This window comes from Antechinus flavipes, chromosome 2 (assembly GCF_016432865.1).
Source record: "Antechinus flavipes isolate AdamAnt ecotype Samford, QLD, Australia chromosome 2, AdamAnt_v2, whole genome shotgun sequence".
Classification (NCBI taxonomy): Eukaryota; Metazoa; Chordata; class Mammalia; order Dasyuromorphia; family Dasyuridae; genus Antechinus; species Antechinus flavipes.
In genome coordinates, this window is record NC_067399.1 from 233898662 (window position 1) to 233914340 (window position 15679).

Here is a 15679-nt window from a genome sequence, read left to right on the forward strand (position 1 = left end):
CCTATTTATCTTAAGCAAAACTTGCTTTATATATTGTTAAGATTCCTTGAGAGTGGGGGCAGTTTTTTGCCTTTTTTGTATCCCCAATATTTAGCAATATCTGACACATAGTAGGTATTTAATAAATGTTTATTGATGGGTTAAACCTGATAGCAAAAGATAAGAACAAGATAATAATTATTACTGCCAAAGTTCTCTATCCTACATAATTAATATGGCAAATCACCATTTTACAAATATTGACCTCCTCTCTCCATTTTCCTTGAGAATTCAATACACACATACATACATATATATGTGTATGTGTGAAACTGGAACCTTTTCAGCCATGGTACCTTTCATTCATGCTGTGACCCAGTCAAATTGGTGTTCTCTCTGTTCCACATTCACAAAATCTCTTGCCTCTATGTCTTTGTACTAGCTGTGCTGCCCCACACCTAGAACAAATGTTCTCTCCCCATTCCTGCTTCTCTATTTTATTCTAGGACTAGATTCAAGCATTTCCTTCTAGGTGAGACCTTTCCTGATCCCCTTAACTGCTAATAGTTTCCATGCAAATCATTGTGTAACTATTTTGTATGGTTGTCGTTCAGTGATCTTCAGTATTTTGTGACTTTTCCTCATTTGGAGTTTTCTTGACAGAGATAATGGAGTTGATTGCCATTTCCTTCTGTTTATTTTATAGATAAAGAAACTTAGGCAAATAGGGTTAAGTGCCTTGCCCAGGGTCATATAGCTAGTAAGTGTCTGAGGTGGGATTTGAACTCAGGAAGAGTCTTCTTGATTGTAGACTCTATCCACTAACCACTAAGTACTAAATGCTCCATTTTTTGGTATATACCCACATACCTATTTGTGTGAGTGTATGTGTATATCTACATGCATATGTTTTTGTGTGTATTTAAAAATACACATAAATATGCTACCTAGTTGCCCCATTTTAAAAATATATTTCTTATCTGTCTCTATTTCTATGTGTATAAGTGTATCTGTATCAGTTAAGTGGCACAGTGAATAGAGTGCTGGGCAATGAGTCAAGAAGACTCATCTTCCTGAGCTCAAATCTGACGACTCAGACACTTAATAGCTGTGTGACCCCAGGCAAGTCACTTACCCCTGTTTGCCTCAGTTTCCTCATCTGTAAAATGAGCACAAGAAGAAAATGGCAAACCACTTTAGTATCTCTGCCAAGAAAATCCCAAATGGAATCACGAAGAATGAGACATGACTGAGACTTGTGAATAACAATAGTGTGTATGTATGTATGTATGTATGTGTGTGTATATATATATATATATATATGTGTGTGTGTGTGTGTGTGTGTACATACACACACACACACACACACACACACACACACACACGCTCTCCCCTGAGTAGACATTAAGCTTCTCAAGAAGTAGTAAGTAGCTGCTTCCCTTGTGTTCTGGCATTTTCAGTGTCTACTATGGCATCTGGTACCTAACACTTCCTTGATAAATATTTATTGATTATTGTTGACAAAAGTGTTGCCCCACTACCACCTAGATATTATTTTAACTCATAAAAGCTTAAGCACAAGCAACATAATAGATGTGATACTAAATACTTATAATCACTAAAGTGCATAGTACGGAAAGCTCTGAAAACAGAGATCTAAAAAGAAATTCAAGCCATAAGGAGATGAAATGAAGTACATATCCCCATTATCTGTCTATTCTGAGAATATTCCTGAAGAGGTTTACTGTGAGTCTTCAGAGAATGAATTCATGAACCAATACTTTTATACAATTGCAAAAAAAGTGGTTACTTTATATACCTGTGCAACAGTCTGAGTATTAAAAAAAATAACAGAACAGCAACTTGTCTCCAGATGATTTCTATTTGAACACTATTAAATATAAGGGCAATGGAAATACAAAGAAAAATGACCTGATTCCTCTTTTTGTCCAGAGCAATGATTTTCTTGGTATAGGGATGGACAATGTATAAATCACTTCCTGCCCCCATTGCCCAAAGTGATGCATACTGGCCATGCATCTGAAACTCTGAGACTTAATTGCATGGAGAGATTTAGTGACTTGTCCATGATTACAGTTCTAGTTTGTGACTGGTAAGACTTGAACCCAGCTTCCTGCCTTCAAGGCCAGCCCTGCATTGATTACACCACATTGTGCCTCAGTATTATTTTACATTACTATAGTTTTGCAAGGTCTTTATATCCAAGATCTCATTTTAATCACATAACAACTCTGCAAAAGTAGATATTATCATTTTCATTTTATTGATAAGGAAACTGAGGCTAAAAGAGATTAAATGATTTGCTAAATCATGTAGATATTTAAGTGTCAAAGGTGGAATCTGAATCCAGGTCTTTCTGATTTCTAGTAAAACACTCTATCCTTAATGCAATGGTTCTCAAATGCTTTGATCTTTGGATTTTCTTATGCTCTGAAAACTCACTGAGGAATATGAAGATTTCTAGAACTTTTTTGTTAACATAGGTTAATTGATATTTATTATATTAGAAATTTTAAAATGGGGGCAGCTAGATGATGCAGTAGATAAAACTTTGACCCTAAGGTCAGGAGGACCAAAATTCAAGTGTGACCTCAGACACTTAACACTTACTAGCTGTGTGACCCTGGACAAGATTATTATCCTGGGGGGGAGGGGGAGAAGAAATTTTACTGTCTTAATAGGATTGTGAAAATAGTTTTGACCTCAACATATAGTTTTGATCAGATGCCCAGGAGCCTGTGGATTACACTTTGAAAAGCAATAATTCAGGTATTTATAAGTAAAATCTAATTAGCAGCTAGGTGGTACAGTGGATAGAGCACTGGGTCTGAAATCAGGAAGACTCATCTTTATGGTTAGCTGGCTTTGGACATTTACTAGCTAGCTGTGTGACTCTGGGCAAATTATTTAACCCTATCTGCCTCAGTTTCCTCATATGTGAAATGAACTGGAGAAGGAAATGGCAAACCAATCCAGTAGTGTTACTGTGAAAATCCCAAATGGGTTCACAAAGAATTAGACATGACTGAAAAACAACCAAACTGAATAACTTCAGGGAATGAAGTGCTAGAATTTAATGATTTCACAAAAGGTTCCTTTTCAGTTCTGACATTCTGTTCCATGGGCAGAGTCAAAGGACTTGAGTTCTACCCCCAATTCCATGACTTCCTTGCTGTATGTGAGCTCTTAGATCATTTGAGTTTTAGTTTCTCCATCTATAATATGAGAGGAATAAATAGTGCTTAGATCCCTTCTTTCAGCTCTACCCTTCTACAATCTTCTACGTGAGTGATGGATATTTCATTCCTTCCTGGAAGGTATCTAGTGCAGGTGTGTGTTTATCCACGTGGAATGAATGTTTACACTTAGAGAAATTACCATCATCCTCCACAAGGCGTATAAAAAAAAATTATGATGACCAGCTTCCTTTCTACTTTGGTAATTACTTTCGACTTGGGCTCCCCCTCCCCCAATTCAGAGATGCATAAATGATTTCTACGTGCTACATCCCTATTATTAGTAGGTGAAGAACTTCTTATTAGCACTCCTCGGAGACGGCTTGAAGCTCACAATTATTTGGGAACCACGTACTGGTAGCTGGGTGAGAGCATTTGAAGCAATTTTACCAAATAACCATCTAAATTTAGAAATGTGAGTCAAGAGAATTAGAATGACAGGTCCATTCCTAACCCGGTGTTTGCTGTGAAATCTAATTAGCAGCTTGAAATAGACTGTAAAGTGGTAGAAGAAGCTCCTGTTGCCTGATAGGTCAGAAGTAGTCCTGGAGCTGTGACCAATTTTCCATAGAGTGTCACGATGAGAACCTCTCCACTATTAGGAATTCACTGCATCACCAGATAAGCTAATGGCTTCGTTGGAAAGAGAAGAAGAGAGAGTTAAGATCATGATGGTTGAGACCAAGCAGAGTGAACCAGGGAGGGAGAATGGAGCATGATCTGGACCGTGTATTTCCTGCCTGGGGACATCCATTCTACTGGATGGACAGCTGCCTCATCAACACACTTGATAATCTGAACCAGGGACAGATAGCAAGTCATGCCCATCTTTTGGATGATGATACTGAGACCAAAAAGGACCAGAGCAGGTGATCTGGCTCAATACTGGGAGATATAATACTTAGGCACACTAATGGGGGCTCTCTCTTAGGGATCCCTGACCCTGAAAAGCATGGGCTACAAAGCTTAAGGAATATTGGATGACTTATTTGTGGAGATGCAGAGCCACCTGCAATGGCAAGAAAAAAAAACAGATTCTAACAGCTGCAGATCCTAGTTTTAATAAGCTCCTCTACTGGGGGAAGCAGACACCCTACTTGGTCTGTTTTGCTTTAGCATCAGAGAGTAAGAAAAATCCCTTTGGTGGCAAGGTATAGTAGAAAGAGCACAGGATTTGGAGGAGGAGTCAATCCTGGAGAAGTAAAGGAGAGAAGGAAACAAGGGTTTATTAAGCACCTATATGTGCCAGGCACTTTACAATTATTATCTCACTCAATGCTCACAACAATCCTGGGAAGTAGGTACTGGTGTTATCCCCATCTTACACCTGAGGAAACTGAGGCTGAGCACAAGTCCTTGCACACGGCTATACAGCTAGTAAGTATCTGAGATCAAATTTGAACTCAGGTTTTTCAGATTCTAGGTCCAGTGTTCTATGTCCCCTGAACCCCCTAGCTGCTACTTATTACCTCAATCACTCACTCAATCAAGAAACATTTATTAAACACTTACTATGTGCCAAGCACTTTGCTAAGGGTTGAGTATACAAAAAGAGGTAAAAGACAGTGCTGGACCTCAGAGAGTTTATACTCTACGCGTATGTGTGTGTATGTGTGTGTGTGTTATGGTGGACATATCATTTGGAATCTCTGGACTTCAAGATCCTGCTCTATAAAACAAGGGAGTCCCTTCCCTTTTGCATCACGAATTCCCTCTCTGAATGTTTTAGAATACATAAAATAAAATACACAGGATTACAAAGGAAACAAATTATATTGAATATATAAATATATTATTCATACATATGTGTATATACACACACACACACATATATATAATCATATATAATATACATATTCATATAACTGTTGTTGTATTATGCTTATTTTAATTGTGTCTGAGTCTTCCAAGACCATATTTGGGGTTTTCTTGGCAAAAATATCACATTTTGGCATGTTTTGCCATATTCTTCTCCAGCTCATTTTACAGATGAGAAAACAGAGGCAAATAGAGTTAAGTGACTTACTCAGAAGTGTCTAAGGCTGGATTTGAATTCATGAAGATGAATCCCAGATTATAACTGCAGGGCCACCTATTCTATTTGTAAAGCTTGAAGCACAGTTCTTAGCACATAGTAAGTGCTTAATAACTGCATACTCCTTTTCCTTTTTTCTCCATCACTTGCTAGCTATGTGATCTTAGTTAAATCACTGAAATTTACCCTACATGGATTTTTTCTTCCCTAAACTACTTCCCTCATAAAGTTATTTTAAAGACCTAAGATCAAAGAATTCAAAGGTAGGAAGGAGTTTACAGTTTAGAATTTAGTGTTTACTTAGTTTAACCTTCTGATTTAGCAGAGGAGGAGAATGGGGTCTAGGGAATTTTCATAGATAATAGGCTCAGAACTTGCCTCCTAATTCTGAATCATCTAGTGCATTTTCTACTCTGCTGGAATACCTTTTGTATACTATAAAGTGCTGTGTAAAATGTAAAGAGCTTTGTAAATTAAGCTAAGATTCTTATGTATAATAGGAAATTTAGATCGTCTACCACTTTTCTTGGAATTCACAGTGGGGAGAACTTTACTTACTCCCTTTCCTGCAGACCTCCTTTGAATGTCTATTATTTCTTTCAGGGATAAGAAGATCACAGGATTTGGACCTGGAAGAGCCCTCAAATGTTCAATTTCCTCATTTTACAGTCAAGAAACCTGAGGTCTGAAGACTTAAGGGACTGGATCAAAGGTACACTACAGGTACTAAGAATCAGGATTCGAAAACAGGTCCACTGATTCCAAGTTGCATAGGAGCTGCTCAAAGATCAACTAATGCACTATATGTGCTTAACCAAATCCTGAATTTCCGTGTTGGTTTTTTCTCACCTGAAGAATAAGAGTATTATGCTCTTCCCCCTGCCTGCCTGACAGACAGACTTATTGAGGAGATAAAATGAGTTAATAAGCATAAAAACATCTTGAAATTTTATATCCAACAGACAGATACAAGCTATTACTCACCCTTACACTCTCCTTGAGCACAATGTTGTTCAATCCTGTCTGACTCTTCATGATCCCCTTTGGGGTTTTCTTAACAAAGATACTCAAGTGGTTTACCATTTCCTTCTCCAGCTTATTTTACAGATGAAGAAACTGAGACAAAGAGAGTTAAATGATTTGTCCAAAATCACACAGCTAGGCAGTGTCTGAATCTAATAAGTAAATGTTCACTGTGATGATCCCAAGATGCAGGAGATGATTCATCAAGAAGGGACACATTCACTTGCATCCACTGAATCTGATTCAATTACCAAGGTAGATATTTTAAGGAAATTTTCAATACCAAGGCTTGGGAAGGAAGAAGAAAAAGAAACGATTGTAATTAATTAAAAGTTCGATTAAATAGAATACCCAGACACTAAGTGAGTGGGACAGAATGGGAGTTACACCTGTAATTTCTTCAGGGAGGAAGGGAAAGAAACAAGGAGAAAAAAAGAGAAAGAAGGAGGGAAAAGAAAGAAGGAAAGAGTAAAAAAAAAAAAAGGGAAGGAATACGTATTTTTGTTGTTATTCAATTGTTTTACTTGTGTTGACTCTTTATAACCCTATTGGGGGTTTTCTTGGTAAAGGTTCCAGGGTGGTTTGCCTTTCTTTTCTCCTATTTATTTTTGCAGATGAGGAAACTGATTCAAGCAGGATTAAGTGACTTGCCCAGGGTCACATAGTTAATAAGTATTTGAGGTAGAATTTGAACTCAGTTCTCTCTGATTGCAAGCTCAGAACTCTATCCACTGCAAGGCCTAGCTACTCCTTAAGTATTTGTTAAGTATGTTCCAGGCACTAAGCTAAGCACTTTGCCAATCTGTCTCATTTGCTCCTCACAACCACCCTGGGAGGTAGGTGCTATTATTCCCCCCATTTTATAGATAGGGAAACTGAGGCTAAAGATGAAGTGACTTGCCCAGGATCACACAACTAGTAATTGTCTGAGGCCATATTAGAATTCAGGATTTCCTGACTCCAGGCACAGTGCTCTATCCACTATATCCCCCCTGCTGATCCCAGATGGAAAGACCATCTTAACAAGACCATCATCTTATCTGAAACTTTAGCCCTGGGAGGGTGGGTGACCGAGCCAGTGTTCCAGACAGTACTATTAGAAGCAGGCTTTGAACCCAGCAGTCCTAATGCCCAGGACATCCCTCCGGCCACTGCGCCATACTGCCTCTCCAGAAGCAGTGACAGGAGAGCAAGGGATAGAAAGTACAGATGAAAAATCACATAGCATGACAGTAGCAAGGAAGAGAAGTACACTGCTGGGCTGGATGTTTGAAGAGTATCTGAGGCACAGTCTGGGATGGACTAGATAACCATGGGCCACGTGTCTACTCTAATAATGAGAACAGTTAGCATTTATATAGTGTATATGATACACCAGGCACTGTGCTAAGCACATTACAAATGTTGATCCTCACAACAATTCTGGGCTGTAGATGTAATTATATCACCATTTTACAGGGAAGGAAACTGAGGTAGAGAGCATTCAAGCATGGGACTCACCTGAGATCACAAAGCTGGGAGTATTGGAGGTGGGATTTGAACTCATTGACTTCAGGCTCAGCGTTTCTACTCTGCCACCTAGTTGCTTCTACCTAGAACTGTTGGTCACTAGACTATCAGCCAACGAGGAAGGAATAGTGTCTTATTTAAGCTTTGCATCTCATTGGTTGCCTGGCATAATAATTTACCTACATTAGGCGTTTAACAGATATTTTAAAAATGAATGCAGAGAATGATTTATGCCTTGAAATTCAGCAATGGTCCCTTTAGTAGTATTCACTCTTTCTTCAAATGACCGTGTGTTTACTTATTCCTGCACATTATGTGTCTCCCGTTAGAACAAGAGGTAGACAGGGTGCTAGATAGACATGGGGCTGTTGAATTGAATTAATGTGGGCAAAAGAAATGGCTACATCCTGGAGTTGTTGCGAGCACCTGTCTTCAGCCTTCAGCTGAGAAATTCTCAGCTTCTCTTCATTTTCTCTTTTGGACCTAATGAATCAAAGCTTCTGTGGGCCCTGCTCCACCCTTCCCTCCACCCCCAACATTTTCAGTCAGCAAGCAGGATTCTTGGCAGGCCCCTTCCTGAAACATCTGGCCTCCCACCTGGTCAAACACATCTTGAGGGGCGGGTACCACTCACATTCCCTGGAGGATGGACCAGGCCAACCAACTCAAGCATAGGAGTGCTCCTTGTAATGAGTGGGAACAGGGTCAACTTGATAGACCTCAGCTGAAACCCAGAGCTCTACAAATAGCAGCCGAGTGAAACTAAGAAAGAAAAACCAAGGACCAGATCAGGCAATAAGGCCTAGTGGTCTATACTCATGCTGCAAACTGGGGGTGGGAGTGTGGTTGGTTCTAGTTGCAGACAAAGTCAAGATGTTAGCACCAGCCCAGCCCAGAGGTAGGTCCTGAGGTCGTGCTCTTTAAGCCCAGTAGCTGGCACAGATCAGGCATTTAGTAAATGGTTATTGAATTGAACAGATGGCAAGCTCATGGTGGGCAAGGGCTATGTCTTTTACTTCTCACTGTTTCTCCCCAAGATGATAAAGCTCAGTGCTTTGCATCTGGTGGGTCTTAATCAACTGACGTTTATTAGATCATTGAGGGCTAGCACAGGGACAGTAGGAGTCTTGGTAGGGTTGATATTTACACATAAATAGAAAAGATTGGGTTCCTAACCTTAAGGTTAGCCAGCTTCATGGCACCATCCACACAAGCAGTAATCAGGATCTTTGGAGTCTAGTTGGGCAAAGGAAAAAAAAATCTAGCTATATTTATATCTCTATAACACACACACATATACATACACACACACACAATCTCTGGTTGAACTTTCATGTGTAGATGTATAGGTTTAAATACGTACACATGCATTCATATACATGCATATATATACACACAAGAAATATTCAAAACCAAATTAAGACAATATAGAATTAAGTACTACATGGAATATGCACATAATCCACACACACAGCACAGACAATAGCATAATGGAGTTCTGAGAACATTACAGACACTTCTTATATATTACCAATGACATTTCTCTATCACCATATGGCTTACAAAGCACCTTTCCTCACAACCACCACCTGAGGAATCATGGATGAGGCAATGAGAGAGATGCTCTGTCCAAGGTCACCCAGGTAAGTAAGGGATGCAGCTGGGTCTCAGAAACAGGTCTTCTGACTCCAAGGTCTTTCCAATACATGACACGACCTCCTGCTTAAGGATATATCCATACAGCAGCTGTCTTTCATCATTAGGCCCACTGAGATACTTCACTAAATTCAAGTACAAAATGGAAAAAAAATGTAACTTTCTATAGTTGCACAACTTTTTGCTACAGGGTAAAAATAACCCAAGGTGGATGTGCCATTTGCACCTACACCTAGTAGGTATGCAATAGACATGCCTGCTGCTGCTGATGACAATGGGGAATGGATGTGATTTGGCAAACAGCACTACCTCAACTCTACCTGTTAAGTGCTGAGTCCCAAGCTCCACATACTACTCAGGCAGGCTAGGTGTGCCATTTCAATTTTGGCAATGGTGCAATGCATGGCATGAGCCCTGGTTCCCTAGCAACAGACCCAATTAGGCAATCATGCCATTTATCAGGGTGCCAATTAATTATAATGATCTTAATGATCTTGCAATTAGATAGCGCCTTTCATTCAAAGAGATCCGGGGGACAATTTCTGTAGATTTTGCTCATAGCTACTAACAGCAAGGGAGTTCTTCTAGGTAAGAACCTGTGTCACCCATGGGGGCTTTTTTCAAATGGGAGAGCAATCAGAATCACATCCCATATTTGGGCACTTTCAGGACTAAGCCAGCTTCATGGCACCATCCACACACACTGTAATCAGGATCTTTGAAGCACAAGAGTCAACTGCTTGAGGTCCTGGCTCCTGTAGAGATCTTAACCCTCCTACAGTTAGCTAGTGGTGCTTACAACAGGCATGGGCTTTTCCTTTTTTTTTTTTTTTTTTTTTTTTAAAACCCCATCACATTCACTATTCATATCTTGGCTGGAAGAGTATATGCAGACACAGAAAGGGCAGAGGCATGGGTGTAGTGCCATCTTGTTTAATGAAAAGAAAACAGAAGAATAAAATCTGCCCTTTCTCTTACCTACAGACAATGAGCTAAACACACCATTAAGGCTGCTTGTACTATATGGTGACTTTTCCTGTATAGACAAGGAAGAATGTCCAAGTTACATGAAATGTCCAGTATTAATCTAGGAGGCCGGTTAATGTTCGACATTCTCAATGTAAACACAAAAGAATCTTGCCCTGTGGCCACACCACCCTCACCAGGGAAAACAGCTGGATTCACTCAGTCTGACAAATGCTTGTTAAATGTCTACTACAGCAAGTCACTGAGCTAGGCGCCGAGGATACAAAGAGAAAAGTCAAAGAATCTCTGACTTCAAAAAGCTACAAGTCTACAAGTGTGTGTGTTGGGGGGACAGGACAGGGAGGGATATGCAACATAATTATTATTTACATGATGTTTTATTTATAAACTTGATACAGTTACAAGACTTGTAAAGTGCTTAAATGTGCATATAAGTATGTGTATATACATATCTATACACACACATATATATATATATATATATATATACACATACATACATACAAAAGCAGCTAGAACTGCTGGATCTGGAGCACTGAGCTTGGAATCAGAAAGACTCATTTTCCCAAGTTCAAATCTGACTGCAGATACTTACCAGTTGTGTGATCCTGGGAAAGTCATTTAACTTTGCCTCAGTTTGTTCAGTAAAATGAGTTAGAGAAGGAAATGGCAACCCACCCCAGTATTTTTACCAAGATCTTTACCAAGAAAACTCTGCTTGAGATCAGTCAAACTGTAAAAAAAAAAAAAAAAAAACTTAACAACTATATATATGTATATATATATGTATATATGTATATGTATATATATATACACACACACACATACACACACCTACACACACATACACACACCTACACACACATATATCATCTGATAATATGACATATACATAAATGAATAAATTCGTGTAAGTTGAGGGAGGCATCAATGAATAAGCATCTTAATTCCAGAAACTGAAAATACAAAAGAAAAATTCTCTTACAGAACTTATAGTTTACTAGAATAATAACAATAGTAGAATAAAGAGAATCCATCTAGAGGTAAAGTGCTGATTCTCAAATTGATTCTTGAAGGCAATGATTCCAAGAGTCAGAAGTAAGGAAGAAAAACGCTTTTCAGGGACGGGGAATAGCTAAGGAGAAAGTATGGAGATAATACATAGAATGCCCACTTGGAGAGTGATTTTATTTGCATAGATCTAGAGTTGTGAAATTAATATGAAGATATCACTGAAACTCAAAGGATATTTCAAACTAGATACAGGTGGGATGGGGAGGTGAATCATGATGGAGCTAGAACTAAACTCTGGCATCTACTTGAGAGGTTGCCAAAGTCTAGCTCACCTTCTATGAGCTAAGAATGATTTTTACATTTTAAAGTGAGGTTTTTTTATTTTAAAATTTAACCCCATCACCCCCCACCATTCATAGCTGGCAAGTAATACAAAGGCTGGAGAGTCTCTGTGAGCTGTATTTTGCAGAACCTTGTTTTAATCCAGTTTCTTAACCATTTTTTTAATAGCATGATACCCTTTGAAGTCTGGTGAAACCAATGGCTCTCTAGTCAAAACAATATTTTTCTATACATTAAATGGAATGAAGAGGATCATAAAGCCCAATTACATTGAAATATAATCATCAAAACTTCAAAAAAAATTCCTAGATCCCAAATAAGATTCCTTGTGTCTTATTCAATCTCTCTATTGCCTAGATAGGAGACCAAAGAGAGAAAATGAGAAGCCACTTGGTTAATCAACACAACAGAAGAGGATTAGAATCAAGGTGCTTTGACTCCCAATTCAGTGTTCTTTCCATTGCATCTACAGCTTTGTTGTTTCAGGTTATACTGCACTTGTGCATACTTTTATACTGGATATTAGCCAATCAAAGAGAATCGGCTATCTCTACTCCTATTCATTGAAAGAGAAATATATCTGTGGAGATAAGATTTACAAAACAAATTCATAGGAATTAGAATTGGAAGGCACCAAGCCCCTCATTTTATGGCTGAGGTAAGTGGTTAGGGTTCAAATGACTAGCCTCAGACCACATAGCTGGTAAAAAGCAGAACTGGGATTCAAATACAGATTCTTTCTCTCCAAATGCAGTTCTCTTCCACAAGGATAAGCAGCTACAATACTCATATAATGTTAAAAAAAACAAAACAAAACAAAAACAAATCCAAATCATCAGGTTTTTTTTTTTAAAAGCCCAGACCAAAAAACAAAACAAAAAAACCAAACTCCTTAAGTTCAAATACTGAGAAGTACCCCAGATACCCACAATCACAACCCCAAATCCATGCTGACCCTTCCTGCCTGAGCTAACTTCAATAGAACATATTTATGCACACAAACTACCCAGGGAAGGAAGATACTTTATGTGTAAATGTCTAACATTTCATTAGCCAAGCCCAGCATCATCATCCTTCCAGCTGCTTATTAGAACATTAAATTACACACTGGGACAGGTTGTTTTGAATTATTTTTCTCTCTTCCACGAAATAGGGTAAGTGAATAGAGGAAAACTGCCCTTCATTTATGTTCTCCTCCCCCTCCCCACTTTATTTAATGAATGATTTTAATTTAATTAAACCTCTCCCGTGATTCCACAATAGTTAGTATAGTTGCAGGAAGAAATTTACTTTTCTATGAAGATAAGAATAAATATTAACTTCTCGAGGTAGAGGTTCATGGGGTGGGGCTCTCAAAAGAAAGCCTTTTTTTTTTTTTTTTTTTTTTAGACCTGCTACTAGGCTTCATAGAAAGCTTTTTGGCTCCTACTATCAGGAGTTCTCGGCAAACATGAATAGAATCTTTCTGTAACTCCCGTTTCTCAAATCTCTGGTCTTAAAGAAGGAGAGCGGAGAATGATTGTGTGGGAAGGCTGAAGGAGGAAGAAGGGCAGATGGGGTGGAGAGAGGTTGTACCAATATGCACAGATGTGCAAATACCCAGATTCACACATAAGCTGAATTTAATTACTTAATTAATTAAATATTTACTCTTAACTGAAAAGTGATTAAAACACAAACAGAGCGAAAGAGGGAACCAAGCAGGAAAAGGGTTGAGAAATGAACTGGGGAGGGGGTGGGGAGTGGCAGCCACAGGAGTATCAAAATCGGGATCGGTTGCTCTGTATTTAAATCCAGACAGGGCTAATACGGGAAGTAAGGACGTGAGCTCTTTCACAGAAAAGGGAACCATGGCTTTAAATTTCTTTTTCTCCCCGCAAGGAATCTTCTGCTTTTAAGGAACTGAGAAAAGGTGTTTGAAAAGAAAGCCTAAATCTCCACCCCTAAGGCTTTCTAAAACACTAGGGGAGGCGAGGGAGGGAAGGAGGGTGTCTCCCGGAGGTCCTATAAGACCGAACCTAGGGAACAAACTACATATTTTTTAAAAAATCTATATTCTACATTGGGGATCTCCTCATTCCCCACTGACCTCGTGTTCTCATTCCCGTGGCTGGTCTCCGAGATCCTTGGATGTTCTCTTTAGTTTCCTAAGGAGTTTAAACCCCAGAAAAGAACTGACAAAGCCGGCTCACAGAGAGGGGAGGCGGCCAGAGTCCTTTCAGAATCTATTCCCTGCCTAAGCCCCGGGGCTAGATGAGTTCAGGGGCTCAGTTGGAACCCTCTCGGCTCCGAGGCTACTCCGTCCCTTGAGGCTATCTATGTCCAGTTCTCTGTCCCCACTAAACAAGATACTCCAAAACAGAAGAAAGGGGGGAAGCCATCACCGACCACCCTCATCCCCTTCAGTGGTCTGAATGTTTCAAGCTAAGCCCCTCACCTCACTTGGTAATCTCTCTGTCAGGAGCCCTGTGCCCAGCGCCCAGGCAGTGCCAGACACTTCCCTGACTTAGGACACTGGGGACTGATCTGAGAGGGTATGGGTAGCCTCCCCCACGATCTGCTCCTCCCAGGGACTAGGATTTTCCCCCTCTCCCTCCACGTTCTCCTTTCACCTAATTCCCGCCCCCACCTCCATCATAAATACACCTGTTCGCCACGCCACGCATCCCCTTACACCCCCCCCAACCCGGCACTGACCCCACTTCCCCAGGTATCCTCCCCCTTCCTTAGTCTAGAGACTAGGAAAGCATAAAGCACATTTGGTGGTAGGGGGGTCTCTACTCCCCCATTCTCTCCCATTCTGTAACCAGAGCGGGTTTCCCTCCCGAGCCGGGGCTGGGATCCCGGAGCGCGCCCCACTCACCAGGGCGCAGGAAACGCTGCTGCCGTTGGCACCGCCTCAGCCTCAGCCCGAGTGGGGCGCAGCCGCCTCTGCGTGTGCCGCAGCCCGTTCCGGCTGCGGGGCGCCGGCAGCTCCGAGGCGCTGCATGCCGAGGAGAACCGCCCGGCTCAGCGCAGCGCCGGCTCCGGCTCCTTCTCCTGCCAGAGGCTCCTCGCGGCCCCAGCTACCACCACTACCGCCGCCCCGCCGCTGCTGCTGCTGCAGCCACTCCTCCTCCGTGGCAAGGGGAGAGAGGGAGAGTGTGTGTGTAATATGTATGTGTGTGAGTGTGTGTGTGTGTGTGTGTGTGTGTGTGTGTGTGTGTGTGTGCTCCCCGCCTCCCAACCTTGCGCGCTCTGCTCGCTCGGGCGAGTCTTGCTGCCGTAACCCGGCGGCTTTAAATACCCCGATCCCGAGGTAGCTCCGGGTACCGGCACAGCCCCAGCCGCCGCCGATCCGCGCAGCCCGCCAGCCGCCAGCCCTGCGCGGGGAGCCGAGGAGGGGGGAGGAAGGGGGGACCGAGGGAGGAGGAGGAGAAAGAGGTGGAGAGAGGGGAGGAGAGACGGGAGGCGGCGATTAACCCCTGGCAGGGGGCCTCCGGCTCCCATTTCAAAACAAAAACCTGGAGGAAACAGCAACCCGAGTTCCCCCTTCCCCCACTTTACCAACCCTCTCCTTCCCCCAAATAAGTTTTTTACCTCCGGGATCCCTAGCCCCCTTGACGCGATCCGGGCTGGCCGCGAGACTCAAAGACCCGCTGCCGGACCAGCTCCAGGGCTCTGAGCACTTGTTCAAAGTCCAGCAGCAGCAGCAGTCTCTGAGAGGTGGGAGACTGGTAGTCAGAGACCGCGTTCAGAGCGCAGCATTTCGGGGGGAGGGGGATGATGGGCTCCCTGTGTTTTCCCCCCCCTTCTCGGGTCACCGCTCATACACAGACCCAGACCCAGACTCCTTCTCTGTGGCGGGCGCGTGCGCGCATACACACACACACACACA

At 41.5% G+C, this 15679-nt stretch overlaps 1 protein-coding gene across 2 annotated transcripts in view; it reads right to left on the bottom strand.

Moving 5' to 3' along the window:
* SULF2 (sulfatase 2) overlaps window positions 1-14772 on the bottom strand; it is a 136139-nt gene extending 121367 nt beyond the window's left edge. Inside the window, exon 1 of one of the 2 annotated variants that reach the window (XM_051976527.1) lies at window positions 14666-14772. The gene's annotated coding sequence lies outside the window, so the exon portion shown is untranslated. Of the gene's footprint in view, window positions 1-6255; window positions 6341-14665 lie in introns of those variants that run through there. The other variant, XM_051976528.1, reaches the window with a different exon arrangement.
* Between the last annotated feature and the right edge of the window lie 907 nt (window positions 14773-15679).